Consider the following 10684-nt stretch of genomic DNA (forward strand, 5'->3'; position numbering starts at 1 on the left):
AGTAGCCACTGTCGATGATTTGACCGACATGCTCGGCTTCGACTCCGAAGACATCGACGGTATGGACGATGATGCAGGAGATGAATAGGAGCCACTGCCCACAGGGCACTGGACGCCCACTTCATCATATGATGTATACATGGTGGACACACCCAAAGAAAACGACGACGAGGAACGGAAGGACGCAGCGAAGGATCGTTCCCTCGAGAAGCTATCAATGCGGCGACGTAAGCGCTGCTCCAAATCCCGCCTCAGCAGAAACAACGATCATACAGACCCAGCGATAGAGCAGGGTGAGCCAGCGGACGACAAACACGGCATTGAACCCCCGTCCGACCACGGCAACACGGGGAATCAAACCGAACAACCTGACTCCGGCGAAGATAATAGTCCGGATGACATCACACCGGACAGGCACCCGGAGTAACAGAATACCCATCAAAGGCTTGTTGCCACTGCGAGTTGTCTGAAAAAGCAGAAGCAAAGGCTCAGGGCTGCACAAGACACACTCAGAATTAGATGGAGTGAAGTACTCAACACTGCAGCAAAGTACAGCGGTAGTCGCCACACAAAGAGCTACCCGAAGTTTAAGCTGCTACCTGAATTCGATGAGGAGGCCTTAGATCCCCCGCAATCAAAAGACAAAACAGCCATCCGGTCGGATAGACGACCTCATGGCCAACATAGAGCGGAAAACGACGCCACACACAAGCCAGTATGTGATCCACGTGAGGGCTCGCATCAAAAGGACGGCGCAACCAGATCCATCTACGGGCCAAGAAAGCGCGTTCCAGCACGCAATGCAACACAACAAAAATCCGAACACCATGGTACACCTAAATACAGGGGTGCCGCACACCCCCTATGTTTCACCGATGAGGTGCTGGACCATGAATTTCCAGAGGGATTCAAACCCATAAACATAGAGGCGTACGACAGAACTACAGACCCTGGGGTCTGGATTGAGGACTACATCCTCCATATCCACATGGCTCGAGCAGACGATCTCCACGCCATCAAGTACTTACCCCTCAAGCTCAAAGGGCCAGCTCGGCACTGGCTTAAAAGCCTCCCCGAAAAATCCATTGGAAGCTGGGAAGAGCTCGAAGACGCTTTTCGAACAAATTTTCAAGGGACCTATGTCCGACCACCGGATACAGACGATTTAAGTCATATGACTCAACAGCCCAGAGAGTCAGCCCGAAAGCTTTGGAACAGGTTTCTCACTAAAAAAACAAATAGTTGACTGTCCGAACGCCGAAGCCTTAGCAGCTTTCAAGCACAGCGTTCAAGACGAATGGATTGCCAGACACCTCGGCCAAGAAAAGCCGAGAACAATGGCAGCATTAACAAGCCTCATGACCCGCCTTTGCGCGGGCGAGGACAGCTGGTTAGCCCGATGTAGCACCAGCGACCCAAGTACATCCGAAGTCATGGATGGAAACGGGAAGCCACGTCGCAGCAAAAACAAGCGCCGGAATAAAGAAGACAGCCCGAAGAGCATGGCGGTAAACGCCGGATTCAGAAGCTCTCGGCCAAGTCAGCAAAAGCTGCCCTCCAAAGGCGACAGAGATGAACTGTCCAGCCTGAACAAGATTCTGGACAAACTATGTCAGATCCACAGCACCCTCGATAAACCTGCAAATCATACCCATAGAGAATGTTGGGCCTTCAAGCAGTCCGGCAAACTCAACGACGAACACAAGGGGCAGGATACACCAAGCGAAGACGAGGACGAGCGTCGCAAGCAAAGCACTGGGGAATAGAAGAAATTCCCACCAGAAGTCAAAACAGTAAACGTGTTAAACGTGATGAAGGGGAGAAACAAAGCGACACTCCTAGAGACACATGCCCCAGGGCCTATCACCGCAGAGTTCTGCCACTGGTCGTCCAAACCGATCACCTTTGACCATCGGGATTACTCGGCAAGTATCCGGCATGCAGAATGGGCTGCCTTGGTGTTAGACCCAATAATTGACAGATACCACTTCACACTTGTCCTGATGGACGGCGGAGTAGTTTAAACCTGATATATCAGGACACAGTCCGCAAAATGGCGATAGACCCAACAAAAATCAGCCATAGAAATACTACCTTTAAAGGAGTAACGCCAGGCCCAGAAGCCCATTGTACGGGCTCTCTGCTACTAGAGGTTATATTCGGCTTTCCTGATAACTTCGCAGCGAAAAGTTAACCTTCCACATCGCTCCGTTCCAAAGTGGCTATCAAGCACTACTCGGACACGAAGCTTTCGCTCGCTTTAACGCAATACTGCATTACGCTTCTCTCATGCTTAAGATGCCCGGTCCACGTGGCATCATTACAGTAAACGGAAATATTGAGCGCTCCTTGCGCGCGGAAGATCGTGCGGCTGCCTTGGCAGCCGCACACTAGACGACCTCACCAACTAGAGCATCTGACAGGTCGTTAAGACCACGGACATGGTTAGACGAGTCCGATGTAGCTATATATAATTGATGCAGGTTTGATGGCTATACCCCTACAACAATACAAGGGGCTCAACGCATGTGAACAAGTGACAATTAGGCTCAACTTTACCCATCTGGAACTATACATGGTTTATTTAGTATAACCTACCTTTTGCACGGCAACTTTTCAACTAAGTTCCTCTCTTTTTCAGATGACCATCGTGCTACACCCGTCCAGGATACGGCACAACGGACATACAGGCGCAGACGTGCAGCAGGGACCCGTTCTAAGGATTCTTTTTAGATTAAGACCCTGCATAAACCTTTTTTACTGTCTCTTGTTGATACACATCCCCCGGATTCTCAGTACAACTGAGAAGGATGCTGACGTATTGGCATGTGGCCACGTCAGAATATTGCACGTACCTGGACACCAGGGGCTTATTACAAAGGGCACCGTTTAGCCCGATTTACATCATAAAGACCGAATACCTTAGGGAGTGTTCGGCGTCGCGAGTTTGGCCTTATATGCATCAACTCCGAATCATGTCTTTGGTCAAATGTTGGGTTTGCCCGGCTCCTGTGTTTTGCTGCCTTACGTTCCGCTCTATCGGCTAGGGCGGCACCAAGAGAACTACTACGATTGTGCCCTAGTTCATCCGGACGAGCACCTCAGTAGAGAAAGCCGAAAACTGACTGTCATGATATAGCGTGAGACTGGTCAACCACTCGATGACCTAGCGGAATCTTCGGGATTCCTCCACCTTAACGAAGGGCCGTTTCCCGGCCAGGCATGTACGCGCCCCGAATGCGGATGAGCGCGGAGCCACCAGGGGCTATATAGTAGCCCCACTGTCAAACTCCTCTGGCTAAGTGAAAGTGTTAAAGCATTATAGTCCGATTGCCTAGTTCGCTGCGCTATCACCTCCTTAATGGACCAAGATGTTGGATCGAGTGTTAACATGTGTCTTCTGCGAGCACCCCCACATTATATGCGTGGGGGCTGAAGCCGACGACTGCCATCTTTCAGGTTATATACATATATACATAAACGGCCGCACATGAGGCATCATAGTACTTTCGGGCAAAAGTATAAAAACAGCCTTGATAAACTCAATAAAACATTGTTTTTCAATGGGAATACATGTCATTAGAACATAATATTCTTCGAGCACTGCGCTTCTATCGAACGAGCGCCCTCAAGAACTTCTTGAAAGTAGTGCTCAGCAGGTACTCGGCTCTCGTCCGAATCTTGGGCTGCAATGGTGGTGGCCTCCATCTCCGCCCAGTATGTCTTCACACGGGCAAGGGCCATCCGCGCACCCTCTACACACGCCGACCTCTTCATCGCATTGATGTGCAGCACCGCACCAAGGAACTGCTGCACCAAACTAAAATAATTGTTCGGCTTTGGCCTTTCTGGCCACAGATGATCCACAACAGACCTCATGGCGAGTCCGGACAATCTATTCAGCTCGGCCCATTCGGCCAACCAATCAGTCAATGGAAGCGGATGCTCTGGAACGTTAAATTGTGACCAGAACAACTTTTCCACTTCGCGATCTTTTTGATCTCGGAAGTATTCGGTCGCATCAGCAGCACTTGCCGCTAAGTCCAGATATGCGTCCGCAGAACTCCACATCCAGTCCAAAGGGGCATACCGAGGATCTCCAAACTTCATCCGTAGCATAAAGGGCTTCCCAGCCGCGATATCCCCGGCTTGACGCAGCTCCTCCTTCACCGCTCTCATTGCAGAGTGGGTGTCTTTGGTCGCCATTGTGGCCTTCTCGAGGTCTGTCCTCTTCGCTCGATCTTCCTTTTCAAGAAGCTCGTAACAGTCAGCGGCGTTCTTCAATTCCACAGCCATCCTGGCTATTTCCTCCTTGCTTTGGCAGTGAGCAGCCTGTTCGGCTTTCAGCTCCTCGATAGCCTTTAGGGCAGCCGCATCGCTTTTCCTGGCTTGTTCTTTGGCTCCGGCAAGTTCCGCCCGAAGGTTCTCCACGGTCGCAGCTTGATCTGCATTCACACAAATGTTATAGATACTGGCATCATGCTCCTCTTCCCATGTGTCAGCGGAGGAATCACATACCCTGTGCCTCGTCAAGCCGCTTGTTGACAAGTACGATGTCGGTGTCTGCCACGTCAAGCTGCCACTTTAGCTCGGCAAACTCATCAGTCCAACTGGCCATCGGACCCTCCGCCACCTGCATATTAAGGCGGCACGATTATTCCGAGGACTATGATCCTCTGTACGATGTCATCTTCGACAGCACCCAGAGTCTCATGGGCTACTATCTACATAGGGCACATCTAAAAATGTGCGGTACTGTAAAAAATGTACATCATTTCGCGTACCTCAAAACCCGTCAGTAGACTCATAAAGGCTTCATGCAACCCGCTTTCGGCGGACGAAATCCTTTCAATCACCGTACCCATCAACTTGTGGTGCTCTTCTGAGATAGCCGCTTGCTCTAGCAGACCCCTCAGTACGTCCGACCATACACCAGACGGTGTCGGGCTCTTTCGATTGCCCTCTTCAAGAGCCGGATACTAAGGACTTCGGGTGGCCATAGGATTACCTTCTGGCCTTGCTGATTCAGGAGAAACCCTCCACGACGACACCTCGAGGTCGCCCGCCTCATGACGCGGTATGGCAGGGGGAGGCGTTTCGCTCTCCATCATCTCTGGGAGAAGATCCCCCGAAGACAAGCTCTGCTGAGAAGGGCTAAGGTCCAAACTGCAAGATAAATGCTTCGGTTATTTTCCTCAGAAGTAAGGCGAGATATTTTCATTATTAAGTACCCTTTTACTTACAGCTCGGTGGAGGGCTGATCCCCTTGAGGGCATAGTGCGGCCGGGGTATCCCCCAGGGCAGGACCCTCCGGCAAAGATTTCTTCCCCCGTTTGGAGATCATGGTCTCCGGGTCCTCAGAGGCATTCCTCTTTCTTCCCTAGGGAGAGGAAGTTTTAGTTCCTCCTCCCTGGTTAACCTCCTTCGCGGAGGCGCTAGCCTCCTTGTCCCCCCCTTTATCTTCTCCTAAGGGCGCTTGATAAGGAGCGATCTCTAGCATCCTGGTTAGCACGGGATTTGGTGATGTCTCAGGGAGGGGGGCCGGACACCTGATCAACTTTGCCTTCTCTATCCAATCCTGGACAAAGAGCGGCTTTTTTAGGGCGACGTTGCGATAAACAAATGGACAGTGTGTTCGGATGCGGGGCTACTTACTTGGGTATCCGGGCGATTGCAGCTCAGACCTGCATCCTGAGTGATGTCCGGACACATTATTTGTGTTCAGAAGAATAGTTTGGACATCTCCTCGGGCGTCATGCCAAGGAAGTGTTGAATAGCTTACGGTCCTTCCGAGTTGAATTCCCACATGCGAAGGGGCCGGCGTTTGCAAGGCTGGACTCGACGAACTAGCATAACTTGCACTACCATAACCAAACTAAGATCTCTCTCAAAGAGATCTCGGATACGGCTTTGAAGTATTGACACGTCCTTGGCTGGACCCCAGCTCAGCCCGCTGCTGATCCATGACGTCACTTGTGGCGGGGGGCCTGAGCGAAAGGTGGGGGCAGCTACCCACTTGGCACTTCGGGGAGCTGTGATGTAGAACCACTCCTACTGCCACAATCCGGACACCTCTGGGAAGCTACCGTCAGGCCATGGAGCGTCAGCAATTTTGCTTATTAAAGCGCCTCCGCACGCTGCGTGCTGCCCCTGATCATCTTCGGCTTCACATCAAAGGTCTTGAGCCACATGCCGAAGTGAGGGGTAATGTGGAGGAAGGCCTCACATACGACAATAAATGACGAAATGTGAAGAAGGGAACCCGGGGCCAGATCGTGAAAATCTAGCCCATAATAGAACATAAGACCCCTAACAAAGGGATCCAGAGCGATGCCTAGTCCTCAGAGGAAGTGGGAGACGAACACGACGCTCTCGTTGGGTTCGGGAGTAGGGACGACCTGCCCTCGGGCGGGCAGCCGATGCGAAATTTCGGCGGTTAGATATCTGGCCTCTCCCAACCTCTTGATGTCCTCCTCTGTGACGGAGGAAGTCATCCACTGACCTTGAAGGTTGGATCCGGACATAGTTGAAGGTCCGAAGCACCTGACCTGAGTTTTTGGTGTTAGAACTCGAGGCGGGGGAAGGATTTGATTGAGCACAAGAGGGAAAAAAGAAAAAGCCTTGTCCCCTTTATAAAGAGGGTGAATATCAAGCGTCCTCCTCATGGCCGTTTGGGACTTGCCTAAGATCTAGGAGTCCTACCAATAGGCACGGTTGGGTTACCCATGTCCGTATTGATGAGAATCCCGTAATAAAGGGGACACGATCTCTGCTTCGACAAGACGTGCTAAGGAAACCGCCTCGCGAAACACGCTGAGATTGGTTATGAAAAACTATTCGAATAAAGACCTGGTTGTGGTGTGATGTCACACTACGGGGTACGTCGGTAGATTAGATCTATGGAAATATTATTCTCTCTATGGTGGTATGTGGAACTTGTTTTGCAGAGCCGGACATGATACTCGTGTTGAAAATCTTCTATGAAGTATTCGGAGGAGGAACCCGCCTTGCAATGCCGAAGACAATCTGCGCGCCGGACTTATCGTCATCGAAGCCTAGTTTAGGGGCTACTGTGGGAGTCCTGGATTAGGGGGTATCTGGATAGCCGGACTATATCCTTTGGCCGGACTGTTGGACTATGAAGATACAAGATTGAAGACTTCGTCCCGTGTCCGGATGGGACTCTCCTTGGCATGGAAGGCAAGCTTGGCAGTATGGATATGTAGATCTCCTTCCTTGTAACCGACTCTGTGTAACCCTAGCCCCCTCCGGTGTCTATATAAACTGGAGGGATTAGTCCGTAGTACCAACAACAACAATCATACCATAGGCTAGCTTCTAGGGTTTAGCCTCTTCGATCTCGTGGTAGATCAACTCTTGTAAGACTCATATCATCAAGATCAATCAAGCAGGAGTAGGGTTTTACCTCCATCGAGAGGGCCCGAACCTTGGTAAAAACATCATGTCCCCCATCTCCTGTTACCATCCGCCTAGACACACAGTTCGGGACCCCTACCCAAGATCCGCCAGTTTTGACACCGACAAAAGGTTTCTTGGTTATGTGTTGAAGGATGGATATAGCTGGATATAGGATTTGGTAGTTTTGGGTGAGATATTATGCTTCCCCTCTACCCCCCAACACCTGATTGCATAACCAGAAAGGTTCGGGAGTTTTATAGGTGGGAATTCATGTAGCTCTAGTATTTCTTCCCGCAGATATTTGGTTTGTGATTGGGTAATCCTTACCACTTATTTGTTCATATCCAACCTTGTTTCTTTATTCATCTACCTTTATCTAAGTGGCTTCTCAACTTAATGGAAGTGTGATGATTTACTTTGGAATTCATTCATTCATTCTTGTTCGAATGTTAAGGCTTTGTGTTGCAATTTTGATCCATTGATTCAGCTTGAATATATGTCTTTCAAGATGCTAACGGATGTCAACCTCTTCAGGATGGCTCCTCCAACGCGTCAGAATCCGGAACCTCCGCCACCACCTCCACCTCCGGATGCATGGCAAGCTATCATGGCAGCCACCAATGCCAACACTCAGATGCTTTTCCAACTCTTGCAAGAGTGCAACCAAGGGCAAGGCAACCAAGGAAATCAAGGCCAAGGCAATAATCAGCCTCAGTTTTCTACCCTTAATCAGTTCCTCGCAAACCAGCCGAAGTCCTTCAACAACTGTGTCGAGGCAAAGACGCCGACGACTGGCTCGTGGATATCTGCAAACATTTTGAGTGTAGCAATGTCAGGCCTGAGGATTTTGTCAAGTTTTCTTCGTTTCAACTGAAGGATCAAGCTGGTGAGTGGTATCAACAATACAGAGATTCCGGAGGAGGTCATGTGATTACCTGGGATGATTTCTGTTGAGACTTCAAAGCTCATCACATTCCACAAAGTGTTGCTGAGAGTAAGCGTGAGGCCTTCCGCAATCTCAGGCAAGGCAGCATGTCTGTGTATCAATACAATATCTAGTTTTTGAAACTCGCTCGCTTCGCTAAACAAGACGTCCCTGATGGAAAGAGCATGATTTATCAATTTAGAGGTGGCCTCAGAGAAGATCCGTAATTAGCTCTCGTGCTTCTTGAGCCGACTAAGTATGATGAATTCTACAACATGGCACTAAAGAAAGAAGCTGCTCAGCTCAAGTGTGAGGCATCTAAGAAGAGACTCAGGGATGCAGTTCAATCTTATTCTTCATCACAAGTGGCAGCTAAGCAACAGAAGTTCTAGTTGCCTCCTCCTCCTCGTTTCGCCAGCCTTACCAGCAAAAGAGCAAAGGTGGAAATGGATCTTCCCACCCACCCAACCCAGGCTATCAGAACAAAGCTCAGTCTCATACCCCAAGGTCAAGTGCTCCTTATCACCGTCCGCTCTCAGAGGTTACTTGCAACAAGTGTCAGCAGAATGGGCACTATGCAAACAAATGCTTCAACCAAAGGCGCCTTCCGCCTCCTCCTCCTTTGAGATCTGCCAGCAATGCAGTGTGATATGTCTCCAACGTATCTATAATTTTTGATTGCTCCATGCTATATTATCTACTGTTTTTGACATTATTGGGCTTTATTATCCACTTTTATATTATTTTTGGGACTAACCTATTAACCAGAGGCGCAACCTAGAATTGCTGTTTTTTTGCCTGTTTTAGGGTTTCGAAAAAAAGGAATATCAAACGGAGTCCAAACGGAATGGAACCTTCGGGAACGTGATTTTCTCATCGAATAAGACTCAGGAGACTTGGACCCTACGTCAAGACATGTAACAGGAGGCCATGAGGTAGGGGGGCACGCCTGCCTACCCCAGGCGCGCCCTCCACCCTCGTGGGCCCCCTGTTGCTCCACCGACGTACTTCTTCCTCCTATATATACCCACGTACCCGCAAATGATCAGATACGGAGCCAAAACCCTAATTCCACCTCCATAACTTTTTGTATCCATGAGATCCCGTCTTGGGGCCTGTTCCGGAGCTCCGTCGGAGGGGGCATCGATCACGGAGGGCTTCTACATCAACACCATAGCCTCTCCGATGAAGTGTGAGTAGTTTACCTCAGACCTACGGGTCCAGAGTTAGAAGCTAGATGGCTTCTTCTCTCTTTTTGGATCTCAATACAATGTTCTCCCCCCTCTTGTGGAGATCTATTCGATGTAATCTTCTTTTTGTGGTGTGTTTGTGAGACCGATGAATTGTGGGTTTATGATCAAGTCTATCTATGAATAATATTTGAATCTTCTCTGAATTCTTTTATGTATGATTGGTTATCTTTGCAAGTCTCTTCGAATTATCAGTTTGGTTTGGCCTACTAGATTGATCTTTATTGCAATGGGAGAAGTGCTTAGGTTTGGGTTCAATCTGGCGGTGTCCTTTCCCGGTGACAGTAAGGGCAGCAAGGCACGTATTGTATTGTTGCCATCGAGGATAACAAGATGGGGTTTTCTTCATATTGCATGAGTCTATACCTCTACATAATGTCATCTTGCTTAAGGCGTTACTCTGTTTTTAACTTAATACTCTAGATGCATGATGGATAGCGGTTGATGAGTGGAGTAATAGTAGTAGATGCAGGCAGGAGTCGGTCTACTTGTCTCGGACGTGATGCCTATATACATGATCATACCTAGATATTCTCATAACTATGCTCAATTCTGTCAATTGCTCAACAGTAATTTGTTCTCGCACCGTAGAATGACTACAAAAATAAAGACACATCCGTGACATTTTGGGCAGAACGAAAAAAATTTCTGTCATACATATGACACTTCTATGAAGATAATTGTGACAAAACCCGGTATCATCATAGATGTGGTGGGCTCCTACTTCTATGACAAAAAAATCATGATAGAAAATGGGCTTTTCGTCCTGGGCGGGCCGGAGACGCAGTTGCATGACATTCTTTGGGCCGTCTATGACAGAAAAAACCGTGGTAGAAGCGAGGGCGAGGAAAATTTTGGGGAGTTCCCGGTTACAGTGGGAGGTCGGGGACCGAGCGATGCGCGTTTCTCTCGTACACATACACGCGTGTGTGCGAGGCGTTGGCTATAACTGAACCCGAGCGAGGCGTTGGGCTCTAACTGAACCCGAGCGATTGCACTGCAGGCTACGCGTTACTGAACCCGAGCGGTCGATCGATGGCTGTTAACTGAACCTGATCGAGCGATTCCTTCGCTACTGCTGCTAACTGAA

This window comes from Triticum dicoccoides, chromosome 6A, assembly GCF_002162155.2.
Source record: "Triticum dicoccoides isolate Atlit2015 ecotype Zavitan chromosome 6A, WEW_v2.0, whole genome shotgun sequence".
Lineage (NCBI taxonomy): Eukaryota > Viridiplantae > Streptophyta > Magnoliopsida > Poales > Poaceae > Triticum > Triticum dicoccoides.